At 40.5% G+C, this 17,266-nt stretch overlaps 1 long non-coding RNA gene across 2 annotated transcripts in view; it reads left to right on the forward strand.

Annotated features, from left to right (window-relative positions):
* LOC134810075 (uncharacterized) overlaps positions 1-17,266 on the forward strand; it is a 205,794-nt gene that overhangs the window by 153,170 nt on the left and 35,358 nt on the right. The gene's annotated exons all lie outside the window — the stretch shown is intronic.

Consider the following 17,266-nt stretch of genomic DNA (forward strand, 5'->3'; position numbering starts at 1 on the left):
ATAGACATTCTTTTCTATCTGGGCCTTTTGAGTCAACTCTACACAGCCAGTGAAACAGAAGTTTGGGGGGAAATTATCTGTGGATTTGGGTATTGGTTAGTTACTAATCAAGTCCATTAAGGTAAATCTGTATGTTTGTATCTAGTCTTTACTAAGTAGGGCACTTACTATCACAAATATAATATTTACTGAGTTTTCAATATGAATTTGGAAAACAGATATTAGTGATTTAACCTAGTTCCTGGCCTGGGGTGTCTATTCTCTATGCATTGTGTCCAGTAGGATCTGGATGCCAAAATATCATTTAGTCACATGGAGGATTTGGCCACAGTATCTCAGAGAAGCGTGATACTTCTTCAGTAAGCATCATCTCAACATCTATATCCTACATCTTGAAAAGAAGGTTTATTATAAGAAACATCTATGGGATTGCCTGCTGAGCACCAGCACCTGTAATTAGGGAGCTGTCCTCCTTCCCTACTATCTACATGTTGGCATTATTGTGCTGTGACCCTAATTCCCTGTCTGTAGTCAATTGATCTAAAACTGGGCACCTAAGTTGTGCTTTGCTAGTCAAAGTCATTAGTTGTAGAACTCTGGAGTTATTAGTGACCATATTTTTTTGTTATGTAGATAAAACTTCAAGAGAAAATAATAAAGATATCAGAGAAAATCAGAGACAGGAGGTAGATACTTGATTTAGATGATGTTCAGCCCCTGGTCTAGTTGTTTCTAAAGCCCAACAAAATCTGTATTTCCTGTGGCTTGATTATATATCCTCCTAGTAAATTCCTCCCTCTCTGTTTTTTGGCTCAAGCTAGCTCAAGCTGGATTTCTACCTCTTACAACTGAGTCCTAACTAATGTAACATCCTCTCCCCAAATTCCCTAAAAAACATGATAAAAGGAAGAAAATGGAACAATCACTTGGACAGAAAACACATTGTGGGAAATAAAAGCAGGAGTGAAAAGTAATTGCAAAGTTTTTCTTTCCTTGCAATTCAATGATTTGTGAGGAAGGAAAGGGGGCTTAGAAGCTACTACAACCAGGAAATGATCAAAAGAAACAAGACTAGTAAAAATGCAGTAAAAATCAGAAGTTGGTATATTCCTAAATACCTGTAGAGGGTGGCAAAAATCTGTGCTGAAATTCTAATTTACGCTATTTGCTCTATGTTGCCTATTGTAGGATGTGCTAGGTAGGCTCTTCCAGATTGCAAGGAACATATTACTGGGAAATTCAGTGCACTGAGGGTAAGGAGAGAATCTTAAATATCTCCAGAGAAGAGGAAAACAAATAGGTCATGTACAAAGTATCAGGAATCAGAATTTCTTCTGATGTCTCAGAAGCAACCCTGTTGGGATAATGCCTTCAAAATGATTTCCAATCTAGAATTCTATATCCAGCCCAACTACCAATCACATAAAAATATAGAATAAATACATTTCATATATGTAAGATCTAAAAAAATGTAATTTCCACACGTATTTTCTAAGAAAACTATTGAGGAACATGGGCCACTAAGAGAGGGGAGTAAACCAAGAAAGAAGAATACATGGGGAAAGAGAATAAGAAGGCAAAGGGATCTAGGGACTATGGGGAATCCCAGGAGGACAGCTGTGCCCTGGTTCAGAAGGACGCTGGTTTACATGAAGCAGGTACACACATCCTTTCACTGAGCATTATGTCTGTAAGAATCACCATTGATTCTGTTGGGTACAGAATCCTTTTATATTGCTGTATAGTATTCTATTGTATGGATATATCACATTTATCTGTCCATTCTACTGTTGATGAGTCCTCAGTTTGCTTCTAGTTTTTGGTTCTAAAGAATACTGATGTGCTGAACAGTTCTGTGACTGTGTTGTGGTACAACTATATAATTAATCTGATGATAAGGTATCTACAAAGTATCTACAGTAAATATAATATTTAATGGTGAAGTATTGAAAGCTTTTCCTGTGAGATCAGGAATGAGATAACGATGCATAATATCATCACTTCTTTTCAATATTTTACTAGAGAGTCTAGTCAATAAAAATACCTAAAAGTAGGTGTAAAATGCATAAGGATGAGAGAGGAAATAATGAAATTGTCATTATTTGTAGATTACACAATTTGCATATAGGAAACAAAAGAGTACAGATAAACTATGGCAATTAATAAGAGAATTTACTAAAGTCAATATATAGAGGTCAGTTGTATTTATGCTGACAACAGATAATTAACTATTTTAATTAGGAATTATTTAATTTATAATAAAATAAAAATATCAAATCATTAGAAATTAGTCAAATAAAAGATATGTTAGACTGCTACAAAAAACTACAAAATATACTGAGATAAATAAGCCTAAATAAATTCAGGGTTATACTATGTTTGTGGGTTTGACAATTCAATATTGTTAGCATGTCAGTTTTTACTATATTAATTTATAGATCCAGTACAATCCCTATCAAAATTTCAGAAGGTTTGGTTGAGGAACTTGAAAAACTGATTCTAAAGTTTATAGGAAACTCAGAGTCAAGAATAGCAAAGACATACTTGACAAAGAACAAAGTTGAAGGATATATATACTACCAGATTTCAAGACGTGTTAATAAACGACAGTAATTAAGACAGTGTGGTATGATACAAGAATGGACAAATAGACCAAAAGAAGAGCACACAGAGTGCAGAATAGACCCATACATATACAGTCAGTTGATTAGGACAAAGGTGCCACTGCAATTCTGTGGGAGAAAAGAATGTGTTTATAATAAAGGATGTTGAGAAAATTAGATGTTTATATGGGAAAAAAAGAAAATTGACCCACTACCACACATTGTGCACAAAATTAATTCCAAGTCAATCATAGACTTGAAAGTGAAAGCTAAAAAATTAAGCTTTTAAAGGAAAACATAGGAGAAAATCTTCATGGTCTTAGTGGATAGTAAAATATTTCTTAGGACAATATGCAGTAACCATGAAAGAAAAAATTTGACAAATTGCTCTTCATTAAAATCAAGAACCTCTGTTCATCAAAAGGCATCACTAAGGACATAAAAATGCAAGCCACAGAATAGAAGATAATTGCAATACATATATACTGCAAAGGACTCATTTCTAGAATATCAAAAGAACTCCTAAAATAAAAGAGGAAAAGATATGTGATCTAATAGGAAAATGGAAAAAGATTGAACATTGAAAAAGATTGAACAGGTATTAAGGAGATACCTTAATGCTGAATGAGCATAAGAAAAAGGTGTTTTACATCATTACACACTAAAAAAGTGTGTAACATAATCACAAATTAAAACTATGAGACCACAACATGTTCACCAGAAGTACTAAAACAAAGCAAAACAAGCGAACAAAAAAATCAGTGACCATCCCAATTATTGATGAGGCTATAGAGCAACTAAAAATTTATTACTGTTGCTGTGGGAATGTAAACTGGTATAAATACTTGGAAACCTGTTATTAGTATCTAATATTTAATGTATGCATATCTGATAGCCCAGAAATTTCACACATAGGAATAAACTCAACAAAAGTGTGTATATATGCTAACCAAAGTATTTTGAATTAAATTAAATTAATTGAGGATTTGGTTTTTAATTCATTAAATGGATAATCCATAGATCTAACCAATGATCTTTATTGGAGTGTTGACCATACTCACTTAGCCAAATATTCCTCTCAGGAATAGACTTGTTTTTCAGCTACAAAGTATAAATTCTACTTGGGTGTTATTTTTGGCTTCCAGTGTGAGAAGGGCGGAAATATGTACCTGGGTTGTTTTGTGCCTAATGGTTATTTTACTAGACGTCTAATAGCTGGAACCTAACTCAGAATCAGCATCAAAAAAAAAAAAAAAAAAGAAAAAAAAAAAAAAGGGCCGGGCGCGGCGGCTCATGCCTGTAATCCCAGCAGTTTGGGAGGCCGAGACAGGCGGATCACGAGGTCAGGAGATGGAGACCATGTTGGCTAACACGGTGAAGCCCCGTCTCTACTAAAAATACAAAAAAATTAGCCGGGCATAGTGGGGGGCACCTGTAGTCCCAGCTACTTGGGAGGCGGAGGCAGGAGAATGGTGTCAACCCGGGAGGCGGAGCTTGCAGTGAGCGGAGATTGCGCCACTGCACTCCAGCCTGGGCGACAGAGCGAGACTCTGTCTCAAAAAAAAAAAAAAAAAAAAAAAAAAAAAAAAAAAGGTAAGGCATCGATTGATCAGAGGAAATGACCTTGGATGTAGATTAAAGGAAGTTTACCTTAAAAAAATTGCCCCCTCACTACTTTTTTTTCTTTTTTGAGGCTGGGTTTCACTCTGGCACCAGGACTGAAATGCACCATCTGGTGCAATTATAGCTCACTGTAACCTCAAATTCTTGGACTTAAGTGATCCTCCTGCCTCGGCCTCCCGAGTAGGTGGGACTAAAGTCATGTGCCACAATCCTGGGCTAATTTATTATTATTATTTTTTGTAGAAACAGGATTTTGCTATGTTGCCGAGACTGGTTTCAAACTCCTGGGCTCAAGTGATCCTCCTGCCTTGGCCTCCCAAAGTGTTGGGATTCCAGATGTGCCACTACAGCCAGCCAAAAATGTGCTTTTGAGAGGATTATGGTGATGATATTAAATGGCCACGTAACTTCAGGTCAAATGCCGCAAGAAATCACCAAGAGTTTGAGGATTCTGGCCAAATGGCCAAATAAAACTCTGTTTTGAATAATTTGATAATAAGAACAGCCAACTAAAAAATACAAGGATGAAAGGTTTTAAAATAATAGGATATAGAAAGGTTCTATTATTGACTAAGGAAGATTTCTTGGAGACTGAAAACCCTTTCCTGTCTCCTTGAAAAAGGGTTGGCAGAAGCAGTATAGATGGGTTGGAGGAATTCGTGTCATTTTGCCTAGAAGGCTTACTCCTCTTAATTTCCCTTAATTTTTTTTGAGACAGTGTCTCCTTCTGTCACCCAAGTGTGAATGCAGTGGCATGATCTTGGCTCACTGCAACCTCTACATCCTGGGTTCAAGCGATTCTCATGCCTCAGCCTCCTAAGTAGCTGCGATTACAGGCGAGTGCCACCACACCTGGCTAATTTTGTATTTTTAGTAGAGACAGAGTTTTGCCATGTTGTCCAGGCTGGTCTCGAACTCCTGACTTCAAGTGATCCACCCGCCTCGGCCTCCCAAAGTGCTGGGATTACAGGTATGAGCCACTGCACCCGGCCTATCTTTAATGTATATTTGCATGGCTATTTTTTGCTTCCTTGAGGGTATATTCATGTTCTGTAATTTTATGTTTACCTTGCTTTTTTTATTCTAATAATATTCTGCCTTAATTTGAGTATTTACCAAGGATGTGAAGGGGGTAGAGTTTACCCATTGCATTTACTGCCTAGTTCCTTTCTCCTTCCAACCTTTACTTTGGATATTTTCTTCTTAAAGGAAAAGATTTGATAAATTTACTCACTGAAGGGTGAAACTTGCTTCTGGTAATGCTTTATGTATGCATCTCATAAATTGCATTCAGTTACTACTAATAAAAGAGACGTAACTAAGAGGACTTCACAGTATATGAGGGTTTATTTTTCTCATGTAATGAGAGGTTTGGGAACTAATAGCTGATGGCTGTGGTACAGTGGCTCAAGGTCTCTAATGACCTTGACCTTTCCCTTGTGGCCAAAAGGGAAAGGTCCCTGCTCCTACCATTATATCTATATTTCATGCATGAGAAAGCAGGAAGGTTGGAAAGGGAGGAGGTCAGCTAAGTCGGCCCACCCTAAAGAGTTTTTCTAGAAGCCCTTCTTAAGAATTCTTTCTACATGGGTCAGAACTGTGTCATGTGACATCCATGGCTGTAAAGGAGGCTGGTTTCCTAGTTTTGTTATGTGGGCACCTTGCCATCCAGAATAAAACTGGGAGTTTGTTATGTGAAGATGGAAAAGAATGGATATTGGGTAGGCTATCAGTTGTCTCTGCCATACATATTCTCTTGTTTGCATTCTACTAGGGGATCAAGCTTAAGGCCAAATGAATGATTCTTTTGCAGTCGAATTTTAGGCATTTGTAAAGGGGAAGGAAGCGTTGTGAGTGGTGCTTTTACTGGGGTCTCTAAATTCTCATAATGTGGGCAAGAGCTTATTATATTTTCTCTTAGGTCAGTCCTCTATAAAGGTATGAATAAGAATGAACATGTGACCTGAAATGGTTTATCTTTTGAGTAGATACATATGCTGCTTCACCTCTGGGGTTGAGAGATGCATGGAGGAGGTGGGGGAAAGAGGGCTGCGGGAGGGGAAGGGGTGACTCTTTGTGGTTCTGGTTTCTGCTTTATAGACCATGTGAGTCAAACATGGGGGTGGCGCAGGTGGGCCACTCTTAGCAAAGATGGAATAAAATGTATAAGGGAGAAAAATATCAGTAGAGAAGGAATCATTAAATTGGATCTAAATAGATACCAGTGAATTTCCTATAAACTGTTACGAAAGGCTAAGGTTGTGCCACTGGGCTGGTTCCAAGGAATACAAGAACTGGGACAGGAAGTGCTGTCCTCCCAGGTTCTTCTGGGACTCCCCAGGGAGGCTCTCATATCTCCACAGATGACCTCTGGCTGTTGCATGATGCAGTCTAGGTGGGCTGCAACTCCATAACTTCAGGAGTCACTCTTCCACAGAGTGCTTCTCTGGGCTAAATACACCTCTGCCCGTCACTTTGGATAGTGCCAGTCTACCATGTAGATATCAATGGAACTGGAAATCTCTGTGTCTGTGAAAGTGGATCATACTTACTGTGCCTCAAGGCTGGAGATTCTTATTATTCTATTTGCAAATTGAGATGAAAAAATGCTTCCTATGTGCTATGCTCAGCTGTAGGAAGCTCCAGATCAAGGTATCTTAAGCTCCCCCTTCCCAAACTACAGAAATTAATATATTCTTTAAAGTTGCACACATAGCCCCTCTCTGCTAATGTGAATCTAAGCCTCCAGGCAGGCTATTTCTAGAAGTGTTCCAATATCAGCCACTGTACGTTTTGGAAGAACAGCACTCACCATCCGCAATCAGGATCGATTGCTGGCTCTAACTTCTCTTCTTCCGTCATGATATATTCTCTCAGGAAGTTGTTTTTACCTGATCTACATTGGATAAACCCACACATGTCTATATGTAAGTCTGATCTGTGATGGTGGTCTGGGGTGGAGTCTTTTTTTTCAGTAGAGGCTCATTAGAGACCCTATAGATCAGATGTAAATGGGTATAACTCTTATACTTAGAACTGAAAAAACACCCCAAAGCTAAGAGTAGATAATTTTGCTTTAGAACTGTCTTAACTTGTTCAGGCTGCTAAAGCAAAACCCCTTAGAATGGGAAATTGTTAAACAACATAAATTTATTTCTTATAGTTCTAGAGGAAGTTCAAGATCAAGGTAACCAGCAGATTTGGTGTCTGGTGAGGGCTCACTTTCTGCCAGATGGCACCTTCTTGCTGTGTCCTCATGTGGTAGAAGGAGGAAATAAGCTCCCTTAGACATCTTTTATAAGGACACTAATTCTATCTATGACGGCTCTGCCCTCATGACCTAATCACCTCCCAAAGACATCCACTTTGGGCTTAAGATTTCAACAATATATTTTAGGTGGGGGGACACAAATATTCAGATTGTAACAAGAACATGCCACGTTTTCACTAAGATGTAACCTTTGAATAACTGAGTTCTGACCACAAAACATGCACCATTAGCAGGACTAAGGCCCTGGAAAGAAATAATCCACCTTGGTTACTCCATTTGGGTGTGTGTGTTGGTAGTGGTGGAAAAATCCACTTAGTCTCACCTGTTACCCACCAATGATTCTGAATAGTTTGAAGAAGAAAAAATAGAAAAGGAATAACAATCATTTGAGGAATAGGAGAGGCAGATCTGGAACCAAAATATTACCTCTATCAGATGGTAGGATGCGACTTTATGGCTATGAGACAAGACTGATAGGTAGACTTACCCACCCAAGTCACCATACTGCTGGGCTGGGGCAGGCCAGGTGGAGGAATGGTGTTGCTGAGCTAAGCATGCCAGTTTTCCTCCCAAATACAGCAACCTGATAAATCACCCCAACTCACTAGGGGTGGTGTGAGTAAAGGGCCATGAACAGCCAGGCACATGTTCAGGGAAAACCCTTCCTTGTGGCACCCAGGAGTGGGCAGTGGCCTTTCCTTCTCTCACTCACCCGCTGGTTTAAAGCTGATGGGATGGCGATAATACCCTCCCACACACAGTTGTGTATTCACATGCTTGCTTTTCCTACCTTATTTGCAGTGTCCTAGATTCAGTTCCCCCTTCAGGGCCTGAGCAGTTCATTCTCATGCTCCCTTCATAATCACGAAGTGCTCGGTTTTCCTAAGTGTGACTTTGATGCTGGTAGACACCATCTTTCCCTCAAAATATTTTCTCCCTCCTTGACTCTGAGGACAAAACCTCCTATTCCAAATGGAGCTCCGTAGTGGAGGATGTAGTAAAGTGGATTAGCAAGAACCTGCAGGGGCCCTAAGTAACTGCACTCCACTTCAAAGACCTTTTGCCCACCAAGCCCTCCTTTCACTCATGGCCTTGCATCTAAAGATTAGGCTCCCCTAGAATATTCTGAAGTGGCTACTGAAGAATCTTGTGAAGTCAAGACACAAAGAGCCATTTTGTTCTCAGAAATGCCTCCATTTATACTACTGAGAGTCTCGCACTTGTATATTATATCTCCTGCTCTCTATCCTGCTGACTTCAATCTGGCGGGACTGCCACATGTCTTTGTACTCTGTAACGCACATGTGCATATGGTGCATGCTAAATATAAATGCTGTTTGGCAGGATCCTTTTTTCTCTTCCTTTGTTTCTGAAAAATATAGTGAAGAAAATGTGTAATGTATGCCCGCTCCAAAATGAGAGAGACTTTCAGGAAGTGGAATTATCTTGACAGCAAGCCACACATTTTGCATATTATTTCGACGTGTGGCAATAGTGGTAGCAGTGACTGTCCGCTGCTTTGTCTGGTCAGATTAGGGTTGCTGAGCTCATTTGTACCCCCTCTTCAATGGAGGTCAGGTAAATTCCTGCAATGCTGGACCATCTGCCTGAGTTGATGGGCGCTGGTTTTCAGATCCTGTTGGTCCCTCCTCCACCCAGGTAGTAGTCAGGTTAGGTCAGTTTATGCTGCAATAACTAACAGCTCAAAGCTCTTAGTGGCATAACACAATATGTGTGTCTTTCCTATTCATGGGATGTGTCCATTGTCAGTGGGCAGAGGCTCTGCTCCTCATAGTCACCCAGGCCCAGGCTGATAAAGTATTGTCTGGCTGTGAGACTTTCCCTTGGAAATGACACACATCACTTCTGCTGTCTCTTTATTGAACCAAGTAGGTCCATGCTATGCCTAACATCAGAGCAAACAGTTAAGTATGCCACACCATGTACCTGAAAGGCAGATAGCTAGAAGGCTTTTGCTATTGACACTAGTGATTACCACATCTCCTGCCAGAAATCTGATGAGTGGGCAATTGCTCATGCTATTGTTAAGGCACCCAGGTACATTTTAGGTGCACCAATGGTGCTGTAGAGGGAAGAGAGCAAGACATATAAGGTTAAAGCTCTTCTGTAAAGGCATCTCATAGAGTAGCACCGTCTTGAAACAATGCTTAGATTTTTAAAGCATTGTCACAGCTTAAAGAAACTTGGATTAGGGATAGTAAGATGGAAAACACAAAAACACATAGATGTGTGCTCCACTTTAAGTCTCTGGAGCTGGGCCACGGTCACACACACAGTGTAATGTCCAGAATGGAACAAATGTGAATGCCAGTAGAATGCTGCTCCAGCCTTTCAGGAGCTGCCCTGCTTCCTGCTCTCTCTGCTAGGCTTCCCAGCAGCCCAGTGGGCTCTGCTCCTACCAGGCGAGCCTGTTCTGACTTCTTTTGCTGGTGGCGGGACTTCAGCAAAGCTGTGATTGCAGAGTGCGGTTTGTTAGATCTTGAGGACTGGAAAAAGTCCCAGAGCCACTTAGTAGGTGAAAAATCATGACTGTGTCTATGCCAACTTCGAGGGCCTAACATCTCTGGACTGATTGCACTGAGCACAGGAAAAACCCAAAGGAGGGTTTCAGATTCAGAGGGCAGTTGAGAGGGCTTTGCCTGGTAACACTGATCACAGCTGGCAGGGGCCGCTTGAGGAGAGGCAGCCGGCATGATGCTTCTCATCACCTGCCCCAGACAGATGACCCCTCCATCAGTGAGGGAGAGCTAAAGAGAAAGCAGTGGGACTCTCTGGAGCAACCGAGGAGAGGGAAGAAGACTGATGTGACCATCCACGACTGCTCGGCACAATGGGAAGCTCAGCAACTTTTAGCAGGCGTCTGCTAATGAATGTGGAACCAAGGGACTGGCAGCTCCATTTCCTCTGATATTAACATTTTTTTACTTTATTTTAATGAGGAAAATGAGATTCTTCTCAGTTTCCTATCACTGGACCGGGTTTGGGAGGGGATGACATTTAACAACAGTGCTTTGAAAAATATTAAGCATTATACAAATACGAGGAATTGTTGCTGTTATTATTCTGATGAAGCACACATGCAGCTCTGGATCAGCCTTAATATTGAGGGGATATTTAAGGGATTAGGAGGAACTCTGTGACTATTGGGGAGTGACTCTGGATGGCCTTCGCAGAAAGGGCCAACTAATCTGGCCATATTAAATCCATTTTTAGAAGCAAAATACCCAAACTCTGAGTCAATAAACCACAAATGCAGTCATAGATCATAAAACTTGATTACTTCACATCAGATGTAACACTCTCATAAATTATAAAATATGTCAGGCGATTAACTCTAATTTGAGGCCGTAACTTGATTAGCTTCTGGGTGAAAGGAGGAAATGGCTTTGGGTAGGAGCAGTGGTACCAAATTTCTTAATATGTAACTGCAGCCTGAGTGAAGTGGGGGCAGGGAAGAGGACTGTAGTTATACGGTGGACTTGGGGATGAATCCAGATAATTCAGGAGAAAATGATGTGGATACACTGAAGTAAGATCCCAAAGGCTTTGAGAAACTATGGTTAAGCCTTACTAATTTGGATGAATTGGGGATTAAAGTCAGAGTGCACTAGTGAAAATCTGAATTATAGACTGTTTTAAAGATATCCACTTGTGTATTTTTTCAAATATACAGAAATGCAAAACAAATGGATGGGAAAGTGGGGCCAAATACAGGTCCATCCCAGCTTGCTTAATTCTCTAATTATTGTTTGCATGCAAATGATTAGCATCATTTAGAGTAATTGCTAAAGCAGTTCATTTAAAAAAATAGGTCTACTATTTAGCTTTTACTAAAAAAAAAATTCATGTAGCAAGCCATTTTTTTATTGTTCAGAAGAAAATTTCACCATATTGAGGAGGGGATACCCCAAATTTCTGATGTGCCTGTACAGCTAGAAGACATCTGGAAGCCAAAATGTCTGTCCCCACATTCCTTCTGGCCTCGCTGTTCCATGTGCTGCAGGCAGAGGCTGCACAGCTTGTTGACGAATTCAAAACCATCCACAATTCTGGACAATAAAGCCAGATATTAGTTTGCTTTAAAATACCTTATAATTCATCTAAATCTTTTTTATACATTGTTTTCTCACCTTCTAAGTCAGCCAGGGCAGTTTCTAGGCCACATGGTAGATTAGACAGGGCCCTCGCGGGAATCCTTCAGCCCCTCCTTTCAGCAGTTTAGTTGCCTTGCTGGGCCTTTCATTCCCCTTCGTCTTCTCTACTTTCTCTCAAGCAAGTGCACAGTGAGACTTCCACCAACCAAGAGAAAGGCTTATGAGCATTTTATTCATCTCCCTCTTGTCCTGCAGAGGATCTGGGACATAGTAATGCCTTAGTACATGGCTACAAGAGTGAATCAAGGGCCAGGTGTGGTGGCTCATGCCTGTAATCCCAGCACTTTGGGAGCCCGAGGCGGGCGGGTCACCTGAGATCAGGCATTCGAGACCAGCCTGGCCAACATTGGCGAAAACCTGTCTCTACTAAAAATACAAAAATTAGCTGGGCATGGTGGTGGATGCCTATAATCCCAGCTACTTGGGAGGCTGAGGCAGAAGAATCTCTTGAACCTGGGAGGCGGAGGCTGCAGTGAGCCAAGAGGGAGTCACTGAGCTCCAGCCTGGGCAACAGAGCAAGACTCCATCTCAAAAAAAAAAAAAAAAAAAGAGTGAATCAAGGTTAGCTCTCAGGGTGATAAATTCCTACGAAGCAGTAAACACTGACAGTAGATAGTAGATTAAAGTGTTGGACATTTTAATAGGGAATAATCCTTAAACCCATGGGAATGAATTCTGGTTTGGAATTTAAACACTGGAATAGGCAGGTGAATAACTTCACTTTGGATAGGTGATTGTCCACTCTACTCACCTGGGTGCAAGCTTTCTCTGCAAATGTTAGCAACTGCTACTACTACCAGTTATTAAGCTCTTACTATATGTCAAATATGTAATGAACCAACACTTTATTTTATGTAATCACCACAGTAACTGCTTGAGGTCATTATTATCTTTGTTTTATAAATAGAGAAATTGATGCTGAGGAAAGTAAAGTACTTGTTCAAGGCCACACGAGTAAGTGGAGGTTTTAAAGAATCAAGTTCTGATTCCAAATCAGTGCTCTTTCCATGTCACAATTCTGTCAATACTTTCTATGACTGGAACTTAATAAATAGTGTTCTAATGAGCATACCTTTAGCAGGTTCCATTTGCGATCCCACAGGGAATCCCAACTATTCCAATTCTATAATAATCATTATCATCAACTTCCATCTACTCAGCACTTATTACAAAGAAGGCATGAAATTCTTCTAAAACAGGTGTTCATATAAACTTCATAACCCACTGAGGACCCGGAAATCTGGATTCCATGTTAATTTCTTCCTTCTCTGTGAATGCTATGCATTAAGTGTATATTATTTTTCATATGGATACATTTGAAAACTAGAAACAAATATCTTTTCAGATGTTGTTCAGGTGATGTAGTTGCTGTAGACATATACCATGGTCCCTGCTATAAAAGTGTCTATGTTAATGTGGAGACACGGCATTTATGTCTATAAGTAAACAACAATGTAAAGGCATTTATAACGTGCCCAAATCAGGGGTGTAAACAATAAACACCACCAGAGTTCCGAAAAGGAAGAGCTTAATGGACCAGAGCAGTTGGAGAGGGTTTCACAGTGGAAATGCCACCTGAGTTGGGTCTGTAAAATGGGCCTCTGTAGGGCCCAAGGGAAAAATTCCCCTTTGCCCTCTGAAAGTTTGCTGAAAAATCAAGTCACAAAAGGCAGATTAATAGGAGAAAAGGTATACATATTTATCAACATGCATGAAGGGAAAATCAGAGTGATTACTCCACCATGCAATAGGGGTACAGATGGTTATATACTCTTTTTCTTAGGGAAAAGGGAAATAAGGAAATGTGAATGATTTTAAGGAGATTGTAAATTATCTTTAGGAGAATTCAATGGGCTTGAAGAACATACAGTGGCCTGGAACAAAGTCTCTTGGGCCTGCAAAGCAGACAATGGTTTGTGACAAAAGTCTATCCAGGTGTGTTGACAGACTTTGGTCTTTCTTCTGAAACACAAATTCGGTTAATGAACTCTCAGGGAAAGGACCAGAGGTGATTATTTTCTTCTTTGGCAGTTCTGCACTTTAGGCAGATAAGGGAATTTCAGAAATAACTTCATTCTGGGATCTGGGAGAGACAGAGGATTGAGATACAGGATTTGAGAGGAGGTCAGAGAGACCTTGAAGGTTCGTCTTCAGTTTAGCATGTCAAAATGCCGTATTGTTGGGTTATTGATTTCTGAGCCCCAACGCCTTGAATGAATGTGGAAGAAGGAGAGAGTTATGATAAGAATGCAGGTATGAGAGAGGACAATGAGTAGTCCTCTTCCCAATGTCCACATTCACTGAACTGTTTCTTATACTTCCTACTTAATTTTGGCTCTGGACCTGGCAACAAAGGGCTCTGTATAATGATCCTTTGTGCCTCAAGTTGCTTTTGATGTTAAACATGTAAACCTTTGTGTGTTTGACTTACAAAAAGGAGAATGGCATTTTCTCAGCCTGTGAAACTCATAATTATAGGAGATTGGATGATTAATGCTATGGTTAACTTGATAAGAGGACTGGATAGAATTCTCATAATAAGAAGTTAGCAATAATAAATTAATATAAAGAAAATTAAATATTAATCCTTAAGTTGAAACTGTTATCAGAGTGTAGCACTATACTTTAAGATCAAATTTTTAGCTTTCTATCTGGAATATTCACTAAAATGTTGGCACTTTCTTTTTAAAAGAATTGCCTCTATTCTCCACTTTGCTATGTCTGCAGAGACCTAGCCTGGAATGAATGTATCATAGTGGGTCCACCAGGTTTTTCTGTCTGTTTTACAGGAAGTACCTTCTATTTTATAGGATAACGTAAGATATCGTGTGTTTTCCTAATGGTAATAGGCAAGTTTTTCTGGAAGTTTTTCGAGGACCTATTACTTGAGTCCAGCATTTCTGACCGTTGCTCTGTGAAACATTAATCTCATAACATATTTCACACTAAATGGATTCCTTGCTTAATTAAGTTTGAGAAATGTTCCTCATTGGAAATTTACAATGCCCAGTAGCATATGCACAGGCCCTGGTGAGACTTGTTGCAGAGAAACCTTTGTAAACTTTGCTTAACTCAGTGCTTCCTAAAGTTATTTGATCACAAGCAATCTTTATGGCCTCCTCGTCTTTGTTCCCCCTAGCAGACACCTATTACATTCAAGGGTCAGTCAAAAAGATGACCCTTTTTTAGTAGAAACCACACTAGCTATTTTAGGGGAGAAAATGTAATATAAGAAAGTGGTTAACAGGTGTTACAGTATTGAAAAAACATGAAAGAGGACACTGATGTATTCAGAGATAATGATCGCAAGAAGGGAGATGTTTGCGGTTATCAGAACCTAGAACTTTGAGGAGAGGCCCTGCAGAGTTGAGACTTCACCTCTGAGGAGGGGGCTGCTGCTTTAGTTCAGGGCCTCAGAGGTGAAGCTGTCTGGCAGCTGTCTACATCTCAAGGGCTCAGAGAAGGGGGCACTAGGTAGCTGGGGTGCAGATCTCTGAAGCAGTGGCTCTGCCCTGTTGCTGCTGGCACCACTGAGTGGGGTGTGATGAGGCTGATTCTGGAAGTATGGGAAGAAGCAAAAAACTGAAAACGACTGCAGCTGGAGCGAACCTCTGCTGCCTGGGGTGCAGGGTGACAGACAGAGCAATGCTGGCAGGAACAGCCAGTGGGCAAGCAGGGATGAGCAAGTGCCTTCTCGGTCCTCCTGCCTTCCGATTCCTCCCTAATGTTAGCAGCGGAATGTACCTGAGTCACGTGGCACTAAAGTATGTTAGCGCTTAGGGGGAATATCTGAGCAACGTGGCATCAAAGTATGTTACTGATGGTGAATCCATATGGGTTTGCAGCAACCTCAGTTCTTGTCTCAGAAGAAAGAATTTGACCAAGGAGCATAAGGCAAAATGAAAGATGGAGAAAAGTTTTACAGCAGGAGTGAAAGTTTATTAAAAAGCTTTAGAGCAGGAAGGAAAGGAAATAAAGTACACTTGGAAGAGTGCCAAGTGGGTGACTTGAGAGATCAAGTGCACTATTTGACCTTTGACTTGGGGTTTTATATGTTGGCATATTTCTGGGGTCTTGCATCCCTTCTCCCCTGGTTGCTCTCATGGGGTGGGCCGTCTGCATGCACAGTGGCCTGCTAGCACCTGGGAGGGGAGCATGCGCAGTGTGTTTACTGGAGTTGTATGGATGCTTACTTGAGGCGTTCTTTCCTTACCAGCTGCATGTACCTAGAAGGTGATGTACCAGTTAAACTTTGCCATTTTGCCTCTTAGTGTGCATGCCTGAGCCCACTTGCCCAACTCCTGAGATCTTACTAGGAAGCTGCTAATCACCAGTTTCAGGTTTTTTCTATATTGGGAGACTGCTTTTCCCTGGTGCTGGGAAATAGTGTAACAACCGCCTGATCATCACCTGATGGCCACCTGACATCTCTGGTGGGGGTTGCTCATGCCTGGCTAGATACCTGCTGTAACACTAGTACTGCTATTGGCAGGATCAAACATGGAGCTCTGATGAAGGAGAAATGTAGCTTGCAGTCTCCACCTCAGTACAGAAATGTGGATGTGGAGCTCAAATAATAATAATAGTAATAATAATAACAGTAGTGGTAACAACAACAACACTAATACATATATATTATATGCAATAATATAATAGCTGGATTTTTGTCACAGCTACTCCTTTAGCTGCTTAACATCCGTATATACCCTTTAGAACAACAATAACAACTCTATGCTTTTGCCTAACAAGATGCAAATATTCTTCCACTAATAAAGATGTTTCCATTTTATCTTTCAGAAGGGGTGCCACAAAGTCCTTTGAATCATCTCTGGGGAATGTTAATTATTCCTCAAATTCAGTCATGGACCCATCTGAATATTTTGTAACAAAAGACTAAATTACAAAGGTATTCACCACCAAAAATATTTATATGAAATAATAAAGAGAAAAAAGTAGAAAGGGAAAATAAATTTGTTTAGAAACACTTGAGAGTTTGTTAGGAAATGTAATATTTCTACTACAGCTGTTTAACTTTCCTTAAGGTTAACTTAGACATCAATGTAACCATCCAACGGGTTCACCTTGCCTGCTGCCTAGACAGAGCCTATTTATTAGGACAGGGGAATTTTAAAAGAGAAAGGGTAATTCACGCAGAGCCAGCTGTGCAGGAGACCAGAGTTCTATCATTACTAAAATCAGTCTCCCCAAGAGTTTGGGGATTGAAGTTTTTAAGGATAATTTGGTGGGTAGAGGGGGGCCAGTGAATCAGGAGTCCTAATTGGTCAGGTTGGAGATGAAATTAAGGAGTCGAAGCTGTCCTCTTGGGCTGAGTCAGTTCCTGGTTGGGGGCCACAAGAGCAGATGAGCCAGTTTACTGATCTGGGTGCCAGCTGATCCATCGAGTGTAGGGTCTGCAAAATATCTCAAACACTGATCTTAGGTTTTGCAATAGTGATGTTATCGCCAGGAGCAATTTGGGGAGGGTCAGAATCTTGTAGCTTCTAGCTGTATGACTCCTAAACCATAACTTCTAATCTTCTAGCCAATTTGTCAGTCCAACAAAGGCAGTCTAGTCCCCAGGCAGGAAGGGGTTT

This window comes from Pan troglodytes, chromosome 4, assembly GCF_028858775.2.
Source record: "Pan troglodytes isolate AG18354 chromosome 4, NHGRI_mPanTro3-v2.0_pri, whole genome shotgun sequence".
In the NCBI taxonomy this organism is placed as follows: domain Eukaryota; kingdom Metazoa; phylum Chordata; class Mammalia; order Primates; family Hominidae; genus Pan; species Pan troglodytes.